Below are 9,446 nucleotides of genomic sequence, written 5' to 3' on the forward strand. Positions count from 1 at the left end.
TTAAAAACCCCATAAAGCAGCGGGACCACCAGACCCACGAACACTGGCTGAATAACTAAAATATGAACACTGCACAAGGGTTAAGAACATATCCCATTTTTAATCCGTTCTTAAAATGCCAAAAAATGAATGTGGCCTATACAAGATATGATTTTCAATATAGGGATAAAACAGAAGCAGTCATCTGTGAGGCAGACTGCTCCAGCATCACAGTATATAAGCCTGTGAGTCAGTAAATTAAACACTTTAACCTGTGATTTAGACTGCATCCAGGGTAGAGAGGGCAGAAATATTACACCATCCACCTGGAAGATCAACCTTTTCCATAACACCAGAGAGTCACAGAAGCTGCCACTGGGATGGTAAGTGATCCCCCACAAAGTAAGCCGATAAGCTTCGGGTCGAGTAACAGACAGAGTGAGTTAGCTAAACTGAACTGACTATGATTGTTTTGAGTTCCTTAAAATTGGTTGAGAATGAACCCAGCTCACCCAACATGACTTTAAAAGGAAACTTAACTGTGTCACTGACAGAACTAAAACGAGAACATTGTGTTTAGTTTCTCTGGACTAATAAGGTTAGAAAGTTAGAAACTTAGAGCCACATAGCAACCCTCCTATACATTGACACAGACCTTATTGATCTATATTGATTGCACTTGCTCACTGCTTGTTACTGTAGACAAGCGTTTTTTGTTGTTGTTGTGCTAAGTGCAGCACGTATGCTACTGGAGAGCCGGGACTACAAAACCCTTGTATTGAGCTTTGATAGAGTTTCATGAATATTCTGAACAGGTCTGAGAGTTGACTGATTCAAATATTAAATAACACATTCATTGGAGTCACTACTCTTTCTGGGATAAAGCTGTGTGCTCAATCTACTGCTAATTCTGAAAGTATCCCCATATTTGAATATATAAGAGTATTTTGAAGTCTCACAGTGTTTATGATATTCCATTGATGTTAATATGAAAAAACACACTGCTTATTTATATAAATATATACTGTATGTGTGTGCATCATTGTCAGTTACACTTATTTTCACAAATTGATTTGTTTAACATTTGTTTTCCATGTGAAGGTTAGGGACATAAACCTGTTCATACAATAATGGTGTTATCTATCTAGACTTTACTGTATGTCATTTTTCTGTACGTCAAGGAAAGTTTTTTTAGTTTTTCTGCAAGGAGGTAAACTCAGGTGATGGTTTGTAAACCAAAAAAAGATTAAGCTAAATGCCTTAGTCAGATGCATATCTCTTCTCAACAAATTAAGTCGGATGTGGTCTAATTGACTCAATAGGTAGTCCTTGCACTAACATTGCCAAGTATCATTTATATTCTGTTAGGTCAAATTAGCTGTTTTGCTGTTGGCCACAAACTGCAACACTTAGCTCCAAACAGGAGCTAAGTGTTGCAGTGTATTTTCCCACCATCTCATGGTGGGAAAATATCACCTAGACTGTAAGCCATGTGACTGCAGTTGATCTTCGGTCACAATTGGACATGGTTCCAATTAAACAAAAGAAACTTCCACCTTGACATAGTATGAGGCTTACATTTTTATTTAAGTTACATAAACCTAATGTGTGGTGCACCGACAGTATATTCAGTCTGGAGACCAGCTGGCCTACTTCATAGTGGACAACGTATATAGTATATTCATTCATTGACAGTCACAAAGATGATCAAAGACACTCTACTGTCACAAAGACACTCAAGTATATACACGCTAGCTAGCTTGCTTTTAATATTTCAATACTGTAACGCTCATCCTATCTGTTTGCTAAAAGTCATCTGGACTCAATTCATGCTAAGTTTATTTGGTCTGCTTACGCTCTTGTCAAAGATTCCTTTTTAATTAGAGCTATTCAAACATACAAAGTAAGTGGTTATATGTTTTTCATTCTGTGCTCCTGATTAAACAAATAATTTATCAACACACAGCACACTCTGTGAATGGTTTTTGTTTTCCAAACAATTGACTTCTGTAGCCTTCTATACAGTACTGTAGTGTCATGTTGTATCCACATTACATAAGCATGTAAAGCAAATATCCCTCCATGAGAAAGTTCAGAATATCCAGATTTTTTTGTGGAAGTGTGCAATCATTTTGCCAGTGCCCCCTCAATGATTTGCATAGATGTATGCAAGGTTAATCCAAAACTTTGAATCAATATGATAAATACATTTCAATCGTTCTGGAAATGTCAGACAATAAAATGCCTGAAAGTCTATAAGTACTTATGAAATGAAGTGACCTTTTAGATGATGGTTTGACATTTATCATATATATAGTATTTTTGTATTATTATTTAAATTGTGGATAAAGGTTGTAGACCACAATGGCCTTTAGAATGGAATAATTATTTTAGTAAAAGGATACAAAAGTCTTTAACTTCATGGATGACCCATCTGGCAAAACCAAAAGCTATGTGTAAAATGTCTGGTGTGATGGTTCAAGGTGTGCAGGTGTCACAGGCGTCATTGCATTGCCCGTCAGTATTTGAGAAGTTGTATCATCATAACTAAAGCCAGACAAGACTAAGCAATGTGCAACCATTATAAACGTTGCATATACTCCTTAATCAGATATATACAGTTTATATCATAGTTAATTTACTCTACATTCAACATACATCATAGATAAGATGGTAGAAAGTGAAGACTACGATGAATGAGCAGTAGGAATATCCCCCCCCCCCAAAAAAAAATATCTAACTCATTTTAATTTATTACATTAGTTTGGTAAATTATGTTCATGCAACAAACACTGAGTTATAATCTTTTTCTTCAGGAAAATTTGTGAAAGTACTTTACAAATTGAATGGGAGGTTGTTGACAAAACACAAAATCCTTAGCAACAAGGACAAGCCGATTAACAGAAGTAAGAACGACGTAAAGCTCCGAAATGTTCCCTCACAATTGATGGCGTGTCAGCAGATGAGATGCATTTTGCATTTCAATGAATGAAACCTCTGGGATGCTGGGTCTGCAGACGCAGAGGTTTTCCAACCTATTAACCATGTGACTCATGATACAGTTCATCAAAGAGACAGTGTGTGAGCTTTTTATGCATTCAATTTCCTCAATTTCAAATGTACAGCAGGTATCCAATGCAAGCATATGTGTGCTTGTGCTTTATCTATGTATTTGTACTGCCTGTTTTCAATGTGCCAGTTTCTCATATGACGTGAAATTTTAAAACAAAACTATTGATCATTATCCTTGTATGGACGTATGGATTATCTTGTTGGAAGGAGGATTAATCCATCCATATAAATGTTGTTTTTTTGGAACAGTGTCCTACTGTAGACAATGCTTCTGTGTGCTATTAATTATTTCTCTACAACCTAGGAAGGGATTCCTTTATAAAATACTGTCTTTATATCCTGTACAACTGTCAACTAGTTATACAATTTTTTACACAATTCTTTATATGAATACTGTCTTAAATTCTTTGTTTTGTCCTTAGTTTAAATTATTTCTTAAAGCATTTTTGCTTTACCTTTAATTTGATCAAATCTTTGCCCAAGTTTTTTGCACAGTACTGTGGCTAATACTGTTATAAATGAGAACTGAGTGCATACTGATAGTGCTTGCTCAGTAGGATACGTGAAGACCATTAACAAGTGTCTGGGAAGCTCTCCTGCTGAAACACATGACTGGAATAATGACTGCCACTAACCTGAATCTGAGCCAAAGCAACCTCACAGCCAAGCCTCTCTAGAAATCATTGTTCCCTCCCTGTGTGCAATCAATTGTCCCCGCTCATTTTACCACTTCAGGTATTGTCATACAAGCTAGAAAGAGACATTTACAATCAGTCCAGGATTTGTTCAAGGCACTTCTGCAAAGGAAACCTTTTTCAGTCTTTTCAAATAGCATCCTTTTTTTTACACATTGTGTCTATGGAAGACGGTTGGTGGGTGTATTAGCATATAATCACTGCAGAGTGGTCTGTAGACTTAGCCAAAGGTGGGACAGGCACCACTGTGGAGCAATCTCTACCTCTCCAGACAGTGTCATAACACCAGTAACACACAGTACCCAGGATCCCACAAGTCACCTTGAGGTCAAACATACAATTTGATGTCCCTTTACAATGTCTACGACATAATCTAGAATTTGACTAGTAAAGCACATAGACTTAAGTTCAAGGATTCAATGTTTGAGAGCACAGGGGCCTCTTTTCAAGTCTTTTGACATCATTTGTAACCACCCATGAAAAAACACAACCTTCCAACACCTTCCCCCAAACTACATGGGGTATACTAATCAAAGCCTTGTGTACTTTAGCAAGGTTTACATACTGTTGAGCATTGTTTGTTCTACATATCTCTTTCTGAGAATCCATTTTCCCCTTAGTCTGCTCTCCCACTCAAATAATTGACAATTCGACATGTGAACCAGAGGTGGGGAGGACTGAGCCCAACCATATCCCTTGAAGTTCGCTGATGCATTCTGGCCATTTATTATGTTCCTCTCTGTGTGTTATCAGGGATGTTAACCTCCCACTGAGTGTGGGGGTGCTGCTGAATCTCCTGCAATAGCACACCACCGTGCACAGCCACCCCCCACCCACACACACACAAACACACACAGACACACATACTCACACACGTCTAATGGTTATAGCTACTCTGCAAATGTGGGATGGTGTTGTAGCTGGAGTGAGCGTGGGACTTGAAAAGGTCAAGAGCCTGCTCGAGTGGAAACCTTTTTAGCACTCATGACAATTAAGCAATTTAACCATTATGACGTCCGACCAGATCTAAAAGTCAGTTGATCTCAGAACATTTTATAAGCAGGTCAAGGGGTTTAAAAAACATAATTGAAAATTTCCCGACCTGCCATATAACACAATGTAAAAATACATATTTTAACTCTTAATTTATGTCAAATTATCAGATAAGGAATTAATTCAGAGTCAAGCTAAATTGGTGATAATGTTTTTGTGTCATCCTCAAACAAGCATACATATCACTGTGATTGACTGGTTAAATTGAACGTAGATGAATGCTAAATAATAATCTTGTTTGGATTACCAACATGAAAGACAATAAATCCCCATCTCCCCTTCTTGCTCGTGCCTCTAATTCTCTCCCTTTCCCCCTGAATGTGATGCTTCAACTCCACCTCTTAGACCAGCAGGGAATCTCAGGCAGATGCAATGACCTGTGCCAATATGTGCAAGGGGCCAGGGACGTGGGCAGGAGGACACAGCTCTCCCTGAGACAAAAGAGAGAATGTTGAAGACTGCCCCCTGGGAGGTAAATCTTCCATGGGCAGATTGGAGCATGGATATTTCATTACTGCAAGCCTGCATGCTGCCAAACCCTCTCACCTCCACTTAGCCAACTCTCCACCCTGCTGGACCGGGTGACTCTGGGGTTGATCTGCTTCGTGGGCTTGATTTCCTGGGAATGGTTTTTGAAGTTGAGTCAGAAATTTGTGGAGCCTTGAAGTTTTCAAGTAAGATAACTTACTCAGATAAAAGGTCAATCCAAAATGTCAATTGATTAAAAGAGGACCAATGTCTATTGAATAAAGCTGAGTTTTTCCTATCTAATTTTCCATTCAATGTATTGCTTAAAGGTAATCTACTTAGTGTGAGGTTGTGTCACCAGAGGATTGACACATATGAATATTAACAAAGGTATTTGGCATCTTGTTTTGTTTGTCTTTATCTCATTTTCTGTTTGTGGTCGTTAGTCTTAGTCAAGTCTTGCTGAAAATAATATTGGTTCAGATCTTAGACCTTTTAGTAGATTCAGAATTTTACCATTAATTGATTGGAATATGTGAATGGCAGTGTCCTCATTCTACTCATTGTTTATCATGCCCTTAAACTTCCTTCTATTCACATGTAACTTGGTGCTGGATTACATTCTATCATGCGATATCTAGTCAGACTAATTTATTAAACTGATGAACAACACAGGTTTTTTTACACTGAAATTCTGCATGCACTAACACAACCCTGGTAGTTGGCACATTTCAGTGTGATGCTGCGGGCCAATTACTGACATCTTCATGACTACAAATCAAATGGAAATTATGGGATTTCCATCTAATTACTTAAAGTGTGTTTCTAGTCTCTAACTGCTTGCACCTGAGTGGTTGCTGTGTTATTCTGCAGTTTGGTGAAAGGAGAAAGACGAAAACCACATTTTCAAAATAGAGAGAGGTTGGTAGCTTGACAGATGACACTGAATGAAAGCTGTCAATAGTTTATCCACCCGTTACAGTGAACCAACCTAACTGAGAAGAACAGAGTAGCCTGAATTTACAACAATGAAGAGAGTACTTAAAGTGTGATGAGGGCTCTGCCTTCGGACACCTTGATGGCTTCCTAAATCCTGCGTGTAGTTCTGGTTTGACACCCCTTTATTAGAAGTTTTTTGAGTTGTGACAGGTGGACCAATGGAAAACAGAAGAAAAACTTTGAAAAATATAATAAAGTATGAAGTGATGGGAACCATAGAGAAAATACAAATATAATCCACATCAATTATTTCCTGTATACAGTATTGGGTATCAGCCTTGTATCCTGTATATATTTCTTAATGTGTACAACAAACACCACATTAGACACAGTGATACATCATGTCCTAAGCCAATTTGTTGCATGTTTCCCTCACTGCTCTCATATTCCAAAGTGTATGAGAATGATAGGGATAAATCGTAACTTTTGTGAAATATTTTAATTAAAGTAAATGTTGTCATCATGTCCTGGTATATCCGTCCTGGACTGCCTATCTGGAGATGTGTAAACAAACCTCATAAACTGAAAAGACATATTCAGATAATAGCGGCTCTCTGCAAATGAACATAAGCCTAATTTTACAGAGAGAGTTGCTGCATTCTCTACATCTCGATATTTAGGAGATAATTAGGCTTAGTAGTTTAACTATAAGGGCACCAACAAAACTTTTCACTATTGTACAGTGCTGTGCAAGTACTGTGTAGCCCAGTGACGTAAATGTAGTTATAAAAATGTTACCATTAAAAGCAATGTTTGCAGCAGTTTCCAAAGTGTTCTATTCATTTCTCTGTTTCATTCAAATATAAAATCTCTAATGGGTAACCTCAGTTTTGTACTGTATAGTCATGGTAATATGCCCTTGGAGTGAACTAGGGCCTTATTATTTGTTATCTTATTTGTTTTAACCACTGTTCTATTTAAATATAGTACTGTCTCTTGGTAGGAGGTGCCTTACACCTGTATCGTATGATAACAAACTGTGCTCATTGTACGTTGTTGATTTGTATCCTCCCTGCCATGTGAATACTGTAGCTATGGAGACCTAACAACACTGCAGGTGGAATTGAAATGGTGGATCACATCTGTTGTTGAGTAAGCCAAACAGCCACACCGAAACATAAAATAAAAAGACAAAAAACAATTCCCCAAAAACATCTGTGTTTCAAAAAAGTGATTCTTCCCATTCTTAAAATACCTTTTCATTCTGTAAGTGTGATGAAAGTAAATGATTAGGAAACTTCAATAACATAACCTTTTGTGAATGAAATCCCAGCTTGAGAGATCTATGGCTCCGATGTGTCAAAATGAGGTCAAACACACACGCATGTACACACATGCACACACACACAGGGCTGATGACGGTTCCCAAGACCTGGTCTGGATTCCATTGTGGGTAAACTAACTGAAGTACAGACAGAGAACAGTTTGTCCATTTTTCTTTCCAGGCTACTTGATCCTTTCCTATTTATATTTGACATGCAAAATGTCTCAACTAATAAATATCTATTAGTTCAAAGCCACTCTCTTTCAGCAGAGATTTTTTGTGGGTGTGTGTATAGGTGTGTCTATTCGTGTGACCATTAGTCTTTTTTACTCCGGCTGAGCCCAGCTCAACCATTTCCCACCGGTTCCACCACACAAGTGTGTTTTTCAAGAAGATGGGAACATGTTCATGAAAGAAACACAGCGTCTTTTGTCCAGATCAAGGCAACAACTTTGCTTTTTCTTTCATTTTCAGTATCTACTTTCTTACAGCAACTTTCAAAAATACAGTATGGTTGTGATGGCTGTTATGTTGCAAATAGCAGTGCAACAACTCAAATCTCTTACTAAACCACATAACCATGTTCTACTTTTTTACTTGAGACAAAGTAAATGTATTTTGTCTTTATTATTATATTTGTATGACATAATTAAATTAATGTGTATTCATACTATATTATATGCTAACATCAACAAACCCCTTGATACAGTAGATTATTTTAAGTATCAATTATTACATTTTTATAGCGTCAAGTTACATTCATCTTTATCACTAAGAAATACAGGTACAGTATTAACTTTATCTGAGATTCCTTAATTCAGATTTATTTTGATTTGTTTAATCCAGTTTAAGAATTTGCCATGTTTTGTGACATTTTCTATACTTTACATACCAAATATCAAATGAAATCTCATGAATGTCACTAATTCACAAAAGCTATGGGAGCTATGCAATAATGAGGGATATGCAATTGTATTATTATCTCCAGCAGATAGTATTGAAAAACAAAGACACTTTCAAGATCCCTTATCTATCACTTTTTTGTTGTTGTAATTTACCAAAACAATCAAGGCCTCATTCTCATCTTTCAATTTCACAAAAGTTGGAGGCCGTTAGGTTGAACAGGGAAGATACTGTCATGGAAAATTCTGCTTCATGACCAGGTACATGTAGCCCTGTAGGTGAGTACAAACCCATGACTCACAGTGATTCACTCACTTCTCCAGACATACTTGTAGACATTCTAAATCTATTTGATATTTGAATCTATTTGATTTGAGCATAGGCACGTTTTCAGCCGGGCAATGCTGAACAGTCTACACTGTCCTCTACAGTTCAACTACAGAGAGACAGTCCCCCACAATGCTAAAATAACCTCAGTTGTATAGCATGACTTTGGAAGCCCCTAGATAAAGTGCTGAAACGAGTGTTTTCGCTCACCAAAGAGTAGTACTGCCAGAGCCTGATGATGTCTGGATAGGCAGATCATAGACAGGAAGGTATGCATTTCCAACCGCATGTCCAGACAGAGTAACAGGCTGAGGGAAGACACAGAATACCAATGGACCTTGCCCCGCGGTAGATGAGATAGAATCACACACCAACCATTGACTCCCCCCTCCTCCCTTCTCCACCAACCTCTCACCTCTCCAGACCAGAGACATGTTGTGAATGTACCTTTTTTTACCTTGCACATTTTATGTATCTAATAGTGATGCATTGCACAAACTCTTATGTGAGATGAATGGATGAGAAGTTCAACAATGTTTGCACAGAATACTATACAAATAGATTAGAGGCATGAGATAGACCAAAACGACTTGCGGTGCTTGAATCTGTTTGCATCGAAACTGACACGTTAATGTATCCAGCTCCGAATAGAAAAACCTATGAAAATAGAAAAAGAATAGAAGACA

Source organism: Osmerus mordax, chromosome 15 (genome assembly GCF_038355195.1).
Source record: "Osmerus mordax isolate fOsmMor3 chromosome 15, fOsmMor3.pri, whole genome shotgun sequence".
Taxonomy (NCBI): Eukaryota; Metazoa; Chordata; class Actinopteri; order Osmeriformes; family Osmeridae; genus Osmerus; species Osmerus mordax.